Genomic DNA, 13,029 nt, shown 5'->3' on the forward strand with positions numbered 1-13,029 from the left:
GTTACCTCTGGAGGGTGTTCCAGTCTCCTCCCAAATCACCTAAGAAGCTAGTTAACAAATAGATTTCCTGGGTCTATTCTTGGAGTTAGAGATTCAACTGGTTGAGGTGGGGCCTTCAAAATATGTTTCCAAAGTGTCCCCAAGTGATTCTGTCACAAAGCAAGATTTAACTTTGGAGATGAGAGTATCTTGTTTAAGTTGAAGGAATTACAATAGGGATCATCGATTCCTAACAATGCCCTCATTTTATGTCAGAAACTGAGTCTCAGAGACATTTAAGCACTAGTTCAGGGTCACACAGCTAATAAATAACAAAACCAGAACTTGAACCCTGGATTTCTGCCTCCCAATTTACTGTAAGCTCCATTTACCAACTTTCTTTGCTTCTTTGTTAATGAGGTTTTTATTTTTGGATTAAGTACGGAGACAGACAACCCCTCCCAGTTCTAATCAGAGTTAAAAAAAAAACAATGTTACCTTCGCAGAATAATTCATTAGAAAAGAAAAACATGAGAATCCCCAATTCTACTAGAAGTACCAAGCATAGTTTTAAAAAGAAAGAAGACCTTTCCTCTTATAACTGTCAAAAAGTATAAATGTATCATATGATTTATGCATAGAAACTATATTTGTGGCTATGATGTTTCAGTTTTAAATTATTCGGCAATTAAAAAGAGAAACCCTAACTTTAAAACAGGATATTCATCAGCATAACAACTAAAACCAGTTTTTTCAAGGCAGCAAAATTTAGTAATTATATTATCTGGCCATCAGTTCCTCTGTGAACTATGCTTACTGTAGTCCAAATCCTTAAAAGGGAGAAAAATAGACAAATATTAGATACAATCTAAAGCCATTTGCCAAATACCAAGATTTTGAGGTAAGTGGAAAGCCACAACTCATAATTGTCAGTAGTTCAAGTAATCTAAATTATTCCTTTGGGGACAATAACCTACCCATCTTCTGACAGCTCAAAAGCATCTCCGGGGTGAGCTGTGCCAGTAACACACTAGGTAAAGTAAATACTGGTAAGGAAAAGGGCATTATTAAACCTATTAAATTAGGAAGCTTCACTTCAAAGGCACCTACATATATCCGTAGAGGAGAGAAGTTGTCAAATCTTTAGCTAGCAAGTGTTAAGAGGTATGCCAGGATCCTTTTCCAGCAGTGTCCAACACTTGGAGTATTTCTCCTCTCCAGATGTGTTCTCTATCTGTAAAATGGGTAAGCAACAACTATGACCACTTTTTCATGTTCCCCAATTGCCCTGCCACCTCCAAAGGATTTTAGGTTGCTACTGTGCTCTTCAGACAAGAAAGCATTCATAAGCTGCATAAACTACCACTCAGATTTCCATCTTCTAATCCACAGACCCTACCCTTGGCCTAAAGCACACATAAAAACATCCTTGACTATAGTTGGATACTGGCAGAAAACAGGCACAAGAAGATGAAGCAAGCCCAGGCAGAGTGAGGGGAAAAGCTATACCTGTACCTGTTTGCCACTATTCCCTTTGCAGAGGGTGACATCACTGTTTATTTCTGTTAGAATAACCTCTCATGGGAGGACCTCAAACTCGTCCTCTTTGCAGGAAGCCAAGTTAGATAGAAACTGATTCCTACTCACCACTCAGCCTTCAGAAAGTTCTGGAACCAATCTGGCTGACCTCAGAGATCAGTGAAGATGCAGCAGTAGCTTTTTTCCAAGTGTCTTAAGATGAGATATAGCTCTAAAGTTAGTTCATCATTGCCTGCTGTTCTGGATACTGCCAGCAGAGATGACCCTAAGTGGTCATTCGTTTCACAGTGAATTTAGAGGAATTCGATGTTGGAAAATGCTTTCGACATAGTTCTAGTTGGAAATGAATTAAAGAGCATGTTTGCTTAAATAATTGAAGGTGAAACATGTATTACAGGTGTTCTATGTGCAGTTAGGTATTTCTGCTCCCAGCCTTTCCTGTTGTCAAATACAAATTTCAGCCCAGCATTTGATTTAAGAACCAAAACCTGAATTATCAGAAGACATCAGAAGGAGGGGAAAAATGTACTTGTATACACTGTAGTTGGAGTGTAACTTGCCAGAAACATTTTAGAAAGCAATTTGGCAATATCCAGAAAAATATTAATTGAACAAATCTAATCGTAGGAATTTATCTTAAGGAAATAATGAGCCAACAGTATATAACATAGTGCAAGGATATCCAATTGTAGCATTGTTTGCTTATAAAGGAATAAATTGAAGGTTGTGATTTTAAAAAATCATAAACATTTCTGTACAGTAAAAGACATCCAAATCAAACTTAAAAGACAAATAATAAACTGCTGAATATATTTGCAACATAGAGAACAGTTAAATAATTACTATCCAAAATATTTGGAAATCCTCGTTATCAGAAGCAGAAAGAACAACTCGAAAAAAAAAAAAAAAAAAAAAAAAAAACAAAGGATATGAAATGGCAACACAGAAGAAATACAGATGGCCAAAAAACACGTGAAAAAATGTTAAACCTCACTAATACTCAAAGAAATGCAAAGATAAAAGATCTTTTTTCAGTCTTCACATTGTCTAAGATTAAAAATATCAATAATATCTGAAATTGATGAGGAAGAGTGTGGATAAATGGCCATTATTGACGGGAAGGTAAATTGTGATAGCCTTTCTGGGAAGCAGTTTGGCAGGCTCTATTAAAATCAAAGATGTGCAAACCAAACTCTGAACCAGCAACTTTACTACTTTGAATTTATATGACAAAATTGCTCACAGTGGTATGCAGAGATGTATGTACAAGAAGGTACATTGCACCAATATTTAATAATGTAAAAATAATCAGAAATAATGTAAAAATTTATCAACAAAGGTTGGATTAAAGAGATTATATTACAATCATATAGTAGAATACTATACAGTTATTTATAAGAAAGAAATACACAGGGAGGGGAACATCACACACTGGGACCTGTCTCGGGTGAGGAGCAAGGGGAAGGAGAGCATTAAGACAAATACCTAATGCATGCAGGGCTTAAAACCTAGATAACAGGTTCATCGGTACAGCAAACCACCATGGCACATGTATATCTATGTAACAAACCTGCACGTTCTGCATATGTATCCCAGAACGTAAAATAATAATTTTTAAAAAAATGAAATCACTAGATGCATACTGGCAAAAACATCTTGAGACATATAGTTCAGTAAAAAGCATTCTGTAGAACAGCACATGGTCACATCTTTGATTATTTTACGTACATGAATATATATATGAATATTCATAAAAACATGCACAACGTGATACATACCAACCTGTGAACATGGTGGGGGATCAGTGTTGGAGAGTCAAGTAACAATCTACATCATATCTCTATTTTTATAAGCAAGAATGAGATGTGTTCTTTTGATAATAAAAATGCTTTTGTAAACAAGAAGAAAGACATGCTGTGGCACTCCCCCACAATGTCCAGCCCCAACTCCCAGCCTTTAAATGTGTCCTTTTCAAGGACACAGTGTTCCAGAATCTAAGACAACTTCTAATACCCAAAGCCCTCAGTTTTTGGTGTTTAGAGGTTTCACTAGAGTAAGAAAGCTGGAGAGAAGTGAAAGAGTTGTCTCATTCTTTGGGAAGAGTTTTCATTTCATTTAAATATGGCATGATTGCCACCCTTTCTGGACTAACCCCCTCCCCAGTCCTCCCAAATTTCCCACCAGTCTTCCTACCTAGCTTCCCCACTTTCTTTCATAAGGTTGAAGGAAGGGGGCATGGTTAGCTCATTTCAAGTCCTTTTCTATTTTTATCTGAAATTCAGGATTCAATTCCATTCTTTTATCCATAAGAAATTCTACTTTAGTCCCTTTTCCCTGTCTATTTGGCACAAAGCTCATCCCAGCATTTCCATTTCCCTCCTAGTTAAGATTGACAATTCCACCTCTGGGAATCTTTCATATTTAGGGGAGCTTCTACCAGTGACCCTAGGCTGTGTACCAATACCAATAGCAAGCAGAGCAGGAGCTCTGGACCTACAAGACCCTGAAATTGCATGCACATGTCTGTGGATGAGAGGCCTTCTCTGGGGAGTGCACCAGTAGCTTTCATGACTTTCAAGGGGATCCTTGGCACACAAAAATTATTATTAGTCAATCACCAAAGTAAAAAGGATTAGGATGATCAAATCAGCCACCATGAATCTAGGGCAGAGCAGCCAGTCCCCAGGTTACCAACTGGATGTTTGGCTTGGTGAATCAGACAACTATACACTCAAGAGGAATGAAGAGGGAAAGAGAGAAGCAAGGTCTTTTAGGGCTTCACCAGAAACCTGTCCCTCCACTAAAACTGCCATGTGATAGCCCACACTGCTTAGAACTGGACATGACCTCCAAGTCCCACCAAATAAGCCAACCCTCACTCCACGGAACTACACAAGGAGGCAGCTAAGTCAAATAGAAAAACACTGGGAGGCAGAAGATCTGAGTTTCAGCTCTTAGAATAACTTCTGTTCTGTCATGTCGTAGCTGTGTGACCTTGGGCAACTCATTTCACTTCTTCCATCCTCATTTTCCACATCCAAACAGAAGGTTTACAACAGAGGAACTTCCATAGGCATGTGTAGCTCTACCATTCTATGAATGTCCCCTACTGAACAAGCATCTCCACTATGCTCTCCAGAACAAAGAATAACTTCACTCTGGCTTTACAGCATCACACAGTCTTAAAGTCACACAGTGCTCTCTTGTGGCTAACAGAAATTTTTCCAATTACAACTGAAGTTTGCTGCTTTCATGCAGAGACGAGCTAATTTGAGTACAGAGCACTCTAGAACCAGTAACACCAATGCCTTGACATCAGTCTCTACCCCAAACCCAGTTTACAATGATTATCAACCATTAAGTCTTAAGAGCTCCATTCTCCTTTCAAGGCAGTTGGTAAAGAAAAAAAAATTCTGGGAATTAATAACAGTCAAGGGATCCAAGAACGGTCAATAGTCATATGAATTCTATTTCCTTTACCTTTAAATTTCCTTAAAGACGGCCTCAGCTTCCCATTGACAAAATGGACCCCCTTAAAACTGTTGTTCAAGAAGCATCTCCTGTAAACAGGACTCCAGCCCAGATTGGGTGTTGGGGCCACTGGAGAGAAACCCTGCACCAGCTAGCTTCCAACATAGCCCTTTACAACTACTTCTGAAAGACGATTATTCTGAAGGATAAAAGCAACTTTCCAACTAAACTTAATTCCTAACTCCAGGGTTCTCTAGTCAGCAGTGTATGTTCAGACTGATGGACTTTTTCTGAAGGATGTACTGATGATACCTCTGGACCAGAAAATTAAAGGCCATGCTGAAATTTTCAGAATGTCAAAGGAAATAAACCCAGAGAACTAAGTCAGCCAAGGTTGAATGAGGATAGGTCTCTGCAGTCAAAGCAGAGCAGAGAAATGGAGCAGTCTGCCCAATAAGTCAGCAGAAAGACAGAATTTGGGCCTGAATTATCAGGATAATTGCCTTAATTCTTCACTTCTCTTTCATAATAATAACCTTGAGTTTACATAGAGCCTTTCTTCTAAGCAGCTCAAAATACTTACAGAGTTATTATCTTAGTTGTCATCACACCATCACATTCAGTGAGAGTGATGATTATTATCCGCCTCATTTTACAGAGTGGGGAAGGAAGGAAAGCCTGGAGGGGTAAAGCGAGCCATTCAAGCTTGCTCAGCAAGATGCCTAAAGCTTCTGAACTCAGAACTCAGCGGAGAATGCTCTTGCCCAAAGAATGTTTCTCTCAACACCAGTAGAGCCAAATGCTTGTTGGAACACCAGGCTCTGTGGGCAATTCCATCTGAGAAATGCTGCATATTTTATACTTCTGGAGAGTCACAATATTCATTAGCCTAGTAAAGACTTTTAGAAGCCCTGCAGTAAACAAACCTGTTTATGTTTAAATAAGAATTTCCAAAACTTAACTTGACCACAAAACTGTGTGTTTGTGTGTGTGTTGGGTGGGGGTGGTGTGACCTACTAACATTCTATGGAATTAGTCTTCTTTGGAACCTACACCAAAAAACACTGGTCTAGTAACTAGACAGATCTGAGCATCAACACAGCTGACAGATCAATTCCAATCCAGCCCAAGCTTTGGAGAATGTATCTTAGAGATATTGCCTGATACCTTCTGATATTGACAGCCAGTGAACAAAGAACCTTTATGTGCCCAAAGTACCCTAGGCCATCAACTCCTCTGCAGCAAGGCATTGTCCAGACTAGGAAACAAGTCGATTCAAGCTCATCCACTTCTGGCATTCCTTTCAAATAAAACTCAGGGCTATTTTTGGTCTTGGTTTAAGGGGAGAGGTGCTCCGGACGCTGAACCATGTTTTCGAAATCCACACACTTAACTAGCAGAATTTTGTGCTCACCAGGCACTTCCAGTAGAAATAATCAGTCTCTTAGTCTCACTCCCAGTGCCATTTATGAATTCAATCAGCACCAACACAACAAAACAGGAGACTCAGAATGTGTCCCTTTTCTGGATTAATTGCATGAATATTAGAGCAGTCATTATTATATATACATTTTAAAACTAACATACAGCACAGAAATCTTGTGCCATTATTAATTACCAGTGACACTACTAAAAGTACCTAAAATGTAAAAATCCCTCAAGGTCCCGTTCAGGTTAACTTTTATTTTATATACAATTTGAATCATAAAAGATCACAGCCAATGGATTTAACATTCATTACTAGCATTTTCATATTTCCTTTTAGTACTTATTAAACATCCACAGAATGAGCAGAAATTCCTGCATTGAAGTTGGTAAATTTTTGTACAAAAAATAAATGTAATGCAGGTGTATCGGTCTTAATCCATTCATTGACTATTGGAAAAAATTCCGTTAATGGATTTCTGGTTAAAAAAAAAATCACCATAAAGGTCAGAGAGGCACTGTTAATTAACACAATCTGATTATGAATCCATTTGTAAAGCAGCAAATTCTGCAATGTGAATATTGTCCATTTAGTTCATTTGCCTTGCAGTCTCACATTTACATATATCAGATTTGCTTAAAGCAAAACACGCTAATTTTAATAAATGAGCCAGATGTTTCTTAAGATAGAGATGGGTTGTGATCTTTATCAATCTGCAATACTGGCTTTTTTTTTTTTTTTTTTTTTTTTTGGATGAGCCACCAATCATCATTCCAAATCAGAGAGACCCATGCTAAGTTTGTTGAGAATTTGGCAGTCATACCTCCAAGGACTCCCTGCAGCCTCACTTAACTATGACCTCTCGACTTGCATACATGCCATTCTTTCAACTTAGAATATCATTTTCCACTTAGCAACCTGGTGAATTAGTTCTTTAAGACTCAACTGAAATGTCACCTTGCCCATGAAGCCTTTCTTGATCATAACCGCCATCCCCAACCAAGCATACCTCCCTCGTGCTCCCACAATACCCTGCTGCCCCTTGTCGTACTCTACTCTAATTGTCTGTTTACACACTCTATCTTGCCTACCAGACTGTGCACTCCCTGTGAGCTGAGATGATGTTTTATTCATTTCTATATTTTCAATACTTAACATTACTAACACACAGCAGGTATGCAAAAAATATCCAGTGTTTGATTAATCAGTATCTTTAACTGTATATTTTTGGACCCTGAAAAACAGTGCTTTATTAAAACTGCAAATAAAAATGTCAAAAAGAAGGTTTAGCAGTTTTATTCATTTTTATTGATCTCTTCTTTCTTTGATTAAAAAAATGGCCATACTAATTCATACCTTATCATTCAAGAAAGAAAAAAAAAAACACCTCTTTATCAAATTCATGACTAATACGTAGGTGTATTTAGTTTGTTCTTTAGTTCAAACATAGAACTACACCTAGCACAGCACTAACTTCACTGTAGTAAGCAAGACCTGAAGATATTAGGATCCACTAATTAAAATGGGTGTGGGAAGGCACTGCAGGGATCACTGTAAGAGCTTTGGATCCTCATTGGCTGAGAGAGGAAAACCTGCTAAGAAAGTTGGGCATCTTTGGGAGAACAATAACGATATCCAGTAGGGCTTGGTCAACCTGACTCGAAATTCTGCATCCAGAAAGTCATAAGCAAAAGTCCCAGCTGGGGGGATTTCCATCACTTTGAAACCATCATTATCCTTTCAATGTGGGCAGAACAGGTTGGACCTGATCCACCTGCGTGTTGCTGCAGTCTGGCTTGGCATGGGATGAGACCCAAGGACATGTAATGCCAAGAGTAGCCCAGCCCCATGGCGCAGGCACACGCGCGCACACACACACGCACACCACTTCGACTCGCACTCACTGAATTCCACACAGAATCCACACCATCTCCACGACACACACCACTGCATTCCTGTGTGCATACAGGGAGTGCCCTCTCACATTCTCTCACTTCCCTAGTCGGCCCGACCCACACCCCACATTGCCGGCGGACAGCAGCCTAGCCTGGAGCTGGAAGCTGATGAGGACTGGTTTTGTTGTATATAACAAAGCCCCAGGCACCCAGGTGCCCCGCTGGATCATCTCCATCCATCTCTCCCCGCCCCCATCCCTGAGCTCCCTGAACAAGAGAAAGCTCAGCCCAGGGAAGTGGATGCAGGAGTGGGGACGCAAAGAAAGAGAGCTTTAGAGGTGGGCGGGGGCAGGAGTCCGGCAGCTTCAGTGCTCTCTCGCCATGAACCAAAAAGGACGGCGAACTGGCAAAGGGAACCAGCTTTCGCCCTCCATGTATTCATACAGCAAGACTGAGAACTGAGAAATAATCTACCCTTTCGCCCGCCCCATGCTCTCCCAGCGGCTGTTGGAGCCACAAGAGCTCCAGCAGCCCGCAACAAAGCGCCCCCCCGCACAGACCTGTTCCAACCTCTTCTTGGTCAGAGCGAAGAAGACCCGCAGCCGAGGGTTTTGCCCTTCGCCGCTGGGCAGAAGCAGGGGATAGGAGGAAGACCAGGAACTGGGGGAGCAAGGAGGACGAGAGGGGATAGATCACAGCCGCAGCGGCAGTGGCGGCGGCGGCGGAGGTAGGAGGAGGAGGAAGAGGAGAAGGAGGCTGCGTCTGCGTTGGTGGCAGCTGCTGAGGATGCTCTGGCGAGAGGCAGGGCTGGGTGCGCGGGGTGCGGGCTCACGTGCGCCCCGTGGCTCAGGGATGCGCGCGCGTCTGGGTGTGTGAGAGCATCTGGGTGTATTTTGACTGTGATTATTCCAATTATGACCTAGACTGGGAACTTGTGGTTCCTGCAGCCAGGCGGAAGTGAAACCCTTCCAGTCTCTCAAGCCTGACTGTGCGGGTCTGGGGAATGGGGGCTGGGGGAAGCGAGGGCGGGGAGAAGGTGCCCGTACCCCTTCCTTCAATCTTCTTTCTGGGCACTAGTAGATTGCATCCACACCTATCTCTGGAAACCCTATAGCCAAGGAGAAAAGAAAGAGACCAAGGACAGTTACCATCACTGTCACATTGTACTGAGTGAGCACTCACGCTGTGCTGGGCACTGTCTGGACTAGTCAGAAGACAATTTATATTCTCACTGGGATTGACATTTACAAGTTGGAGTGCCTATAACTTCATACAGAATTTACATTCTACCCTTTCTCCTGTATTTCTTTCCATTGCAATATCTCTGTCCCTGTAACCAAGTGGCATAAAATCAATTCTGTACTTTTTAGTCAGTTTACCCAATCAACATTATTCAGGTCCCTGGCTTCACTGGTGTCAAGGGGTCACCTAATGCTCTTGCCATTTTTCCTCTAGAAGTGGGGTACTCAGTTTAGATGAGGATTAAGACTGGTTTATTGGAGATCAGAGGGTTGAAGGTCATCATGGATCTAGTTGTAGATCCGGTTTGGACCTGCACCCCAAAAGCTAACACTTTAGGGGTACAGGTCCATTGTCAGGGACATAAACTTCCCTCATGATTCAATTATTGGTGTTTGGAGGCCTGATGAAAATCTCCTTTCTACTCTTGATCTTTTCAGGATAGCATTTTGCTTCATCTTGCCTAATGGCTTATGCTTGTTGAGCACTTTCAGATTTACAAAGCGCTTTCTAATAACAACTTTCCTACCATAGCATCTCTGTAAGTTAGGCATGAAAGATATCATTATTCCTATGGTACAGATAAGAAGCTAGAGTTCAGCAAGATTAAGTGGATGTGCCTAAAATTACATGCTAATAAGTGGCAGATCCAGAACCAATCCAGGCCTTTGGATTCCCAGGCCAAAACACCTTTTTAAAATTATATCTTGGAAAGAAACTTCAGATTCATCTATTTGTCTCTATGATGGAAGTAATGGTTTAGTGAAAGAAGTTGAAATTACTAACTAAAATAAGAGTTTAAAATATTTTCAGTTAAATTGATATATTCAGATGCAATCCATAAATCAGTAGACAAAAAAGAATTAGCCACTTTTAGGCCTCAGACCCCAACCAGCACACATAAGTGTTCCTTTGATTCTGCTACCAGCTACTGCAAGAAAAATTTGAAATGAAGTTGCAGAAAGGACAATAAGAAAAGAGTCTGAGTTTCCCAGGGTGATAAGCTTGTAAACGATTCCCCCACAAGCTAGATCTGCCTCCTCTAAGTCATGAGAATGAATCATTGTTTGCTACCCAGTGAGGAAACCTATCTTCTACACACCAGCCTGGGCAGTCCCAAGCATGTGGATAGCAAACAAGAGAGGCAGGTTAGTGCAGTGGGCAAAAGCTAGACTCTGGATACAGACAGCCGTAGCTGGAAAACCTTGGAAGATGACCCAACATCAATGGCTTCCTCTGTAAAATGGGGGTAGAGGTATGAGAATGAAATGGAGTGATGTAAGTGCTTGAGATACAGCAAGGCTCAGTAAAACAATAAATGTTATTATTAGACAAAAGTAAAACAACAACTTCATCAATGAATCTTCCTCCATTAAAGGTAGAAATGGTTTATTACCAATAGTATCCCAACATTGAGGGAATGCAGAGGAAGAGATAGTTTTTCTCCAGGATAGGAGAGATAAAATGCTGGTGACAGAAGATACTTATGATAAAGTAAAGATGAGAGATTTTCTACAATATTGAACACCAACATGGAACTTAGAAAAGAACAGGACCAGAACCGGATGATGAAGAGACGACACAGGATTGGGTGATAGATTGTGACCCAGATTCTTGCCACTCATGGTTACTGTAATTGAATAGGAAGATATGCCTGTTGATGGCTCTGCAACAATGTACATGTTTTACTTAAAGGGGTGTTTTGGTTCTTTTAAACAAATGCCTGTTGATCAAAATACCTAATAAAGAACTCCATTCAGAATCTATCAAAAGTACCTGAATCTGATACTCAGCCAGGGACTCCCTGTTCCAATCTGCTACCAAATAGGATCTAGTCTTGTTTGAGCCTTGCCAAGCACAGAGAGGTTGAGTCATAACAATGCTCAGAGCCAAGCTGCAGAAAAATTGTGAAGGAGGTGAAATCTGTTTCTGATACCTTTCCAGTCTCTCTCTGTTGTACCCTTTCCTTCCCACTTCTAACTTCTGGACATCAAAATCTCTACTTTCTAAGCCAGGGAAAGAGCAATGTGAGTAATGCATTCACAAAGAAGTGCCTTTACATGCTTTTCTTCTGAAAAGAAAGACTAACAGGAGGAGACAAGGCTAAACTCAACAAAATGAATGGATCACTAATGATAGAAGTTCAGGCATTGTGAGTGATCGAAATGCTTTGAGTGTCCTCAAATCATATTTGGTATGAGACTCTCCAAAAACCAGACTTTGGAAATTATAATTCATGACACAACAGAAATGGAGGACATTTAGAGGCATCAGTTACTCCAATCCAACCCCTTTGTTTTGCAAGTGATTAAACAAAGGCTCAGAAAAGATAAGTGACTTTCCCAAGAGCACATAGCTCCAAAGAAGAGAGCCATGACTTGTATTACAAGCACAGAGCTTTTTCCACCACACTGTGCTACTCCATTGGCCAGGAAGAAAGCTAGTAACAATTGCTTAGAAACTGATATTTGAGACATTTTTTCAGGTATATAGGAATTACATGAAAACAAGAACAGAAGTGAGGAAGGAAGGTGCAGTCCTCTTTTTGCTTCTTTTGGCGTTCTCCTCACAAGTTATTTTTTTCCTAGTAGCTTCATCCTGAGGCCACTTTAAGAAAGATTGACATGAAGAATGGTCTTTGTTATGCTAAGCAGCTATAATTGGAAATAATATTAGAGATATGAGAGTAAACTGAGGGTAGACAGAGTGTAGATCACTCCTTGAAACTTAAATTTTAGAATGAATCCCTGTTATGAGTAGCTTATAATAAACCTTTTTTCAAAACAGAAAGAACAAGAAAAGACTCTAGTCAGTGAAAGTTTCCAGTTTTTTGGAGTCCTACTAATTAAGGCTTTATTGTAATCTCAAAATACAGAAAGAATTTAAAATAATCTGATATTTAAAAAATAAAATAAAAACCCCAACTCTACTTAAATTTGCTTTGCTTTGTTTTAGCTCCATGTTTTCTGTCTAAGCTGTTGACAGTTATTTGGGATTAGAAAATTTCCATGAGATTTATTAACTAGTCTCTCTACTTCTATACATGTTTGAAATGTTCCATAACAGAAATGTGAAAAAAAGACATGGTTCCTGTTCTGTAAGTACTGGAAGAAATTCAGAATTCTATTGATCATGAGTACTTCTCTGTGTAAATTAGTATAACTTTCCTAGAGAACTTCAATGTATATTGAAATTGTTAAAAATAAATAAATAAATAAATGTGGAAAGAAAGTTTCCCCAGGCAATCTCCTGAATTTCTCAATTGGAAAAATAATTTGAAGCCCTGTTTTCCCTTTTTGATCAGATGACTTATTTTTACAGACAAGTCCTTTGATTGTTTCAGGACCCAACTTCTTGATCTACAAAATGGGGTAATAATTTTTGAGCACATGTCTCTCTGCAAACTACAAAAAGTTGAAGCTTTGTGGAAAGAGTGCTACATAACCCGTGGTTTTCAGATTTATATGTTGGAGGTGATAC

At 40.0% G+C, this 13,029-nt stretch overlaps 1 protein-coding gene across 2 annotated transcripts in view; it reads right to left on the reverse strand.

Annotated features, from left to right (window-relative positions):
• PAK3 (p21 (RAC1) activated kinase 3) overlaps positions 1 to 8,930 on the reverse strand; it is a 293,095-nt gene extending 284,165 nt beyond the window's left edge. Inside the window, exon 1 of one of the 2 annotated variants that reach the window (XM_064361702.1) lies at positions 8,871 to 8,930. The gene's annotated coding sequence lies outside the window, so the exon portion shown is untranslated. The remainder of the gene's footprint in view (positions 1 to 8,870) is intronic. The other variant, XM_012451743.2, reaches the window with a different exon arrangement.
• Between the last annotated feature and the right edge of the window lie 4,099 nt (positions 8,931 to 13,029).

The sequence above is a fragment of the Aotus nancymaae genome, unplaced genomic scaffold (assembly GCF_030222135.1).
Source record: "Aotus nancymaae isolate 86718 unplaced genomic scaffold, 86718_ANA_hifiasm-v0.15.2.pri h1tg000004l, whole genome shotgun sequence".
Classification (NCBI taxonomy): domain Eukaryota; kingdom Metazoa; phylum Chordata; class Mammalia; order Primates; family Aotidae; genus Aotus; species Aotus nancymaae.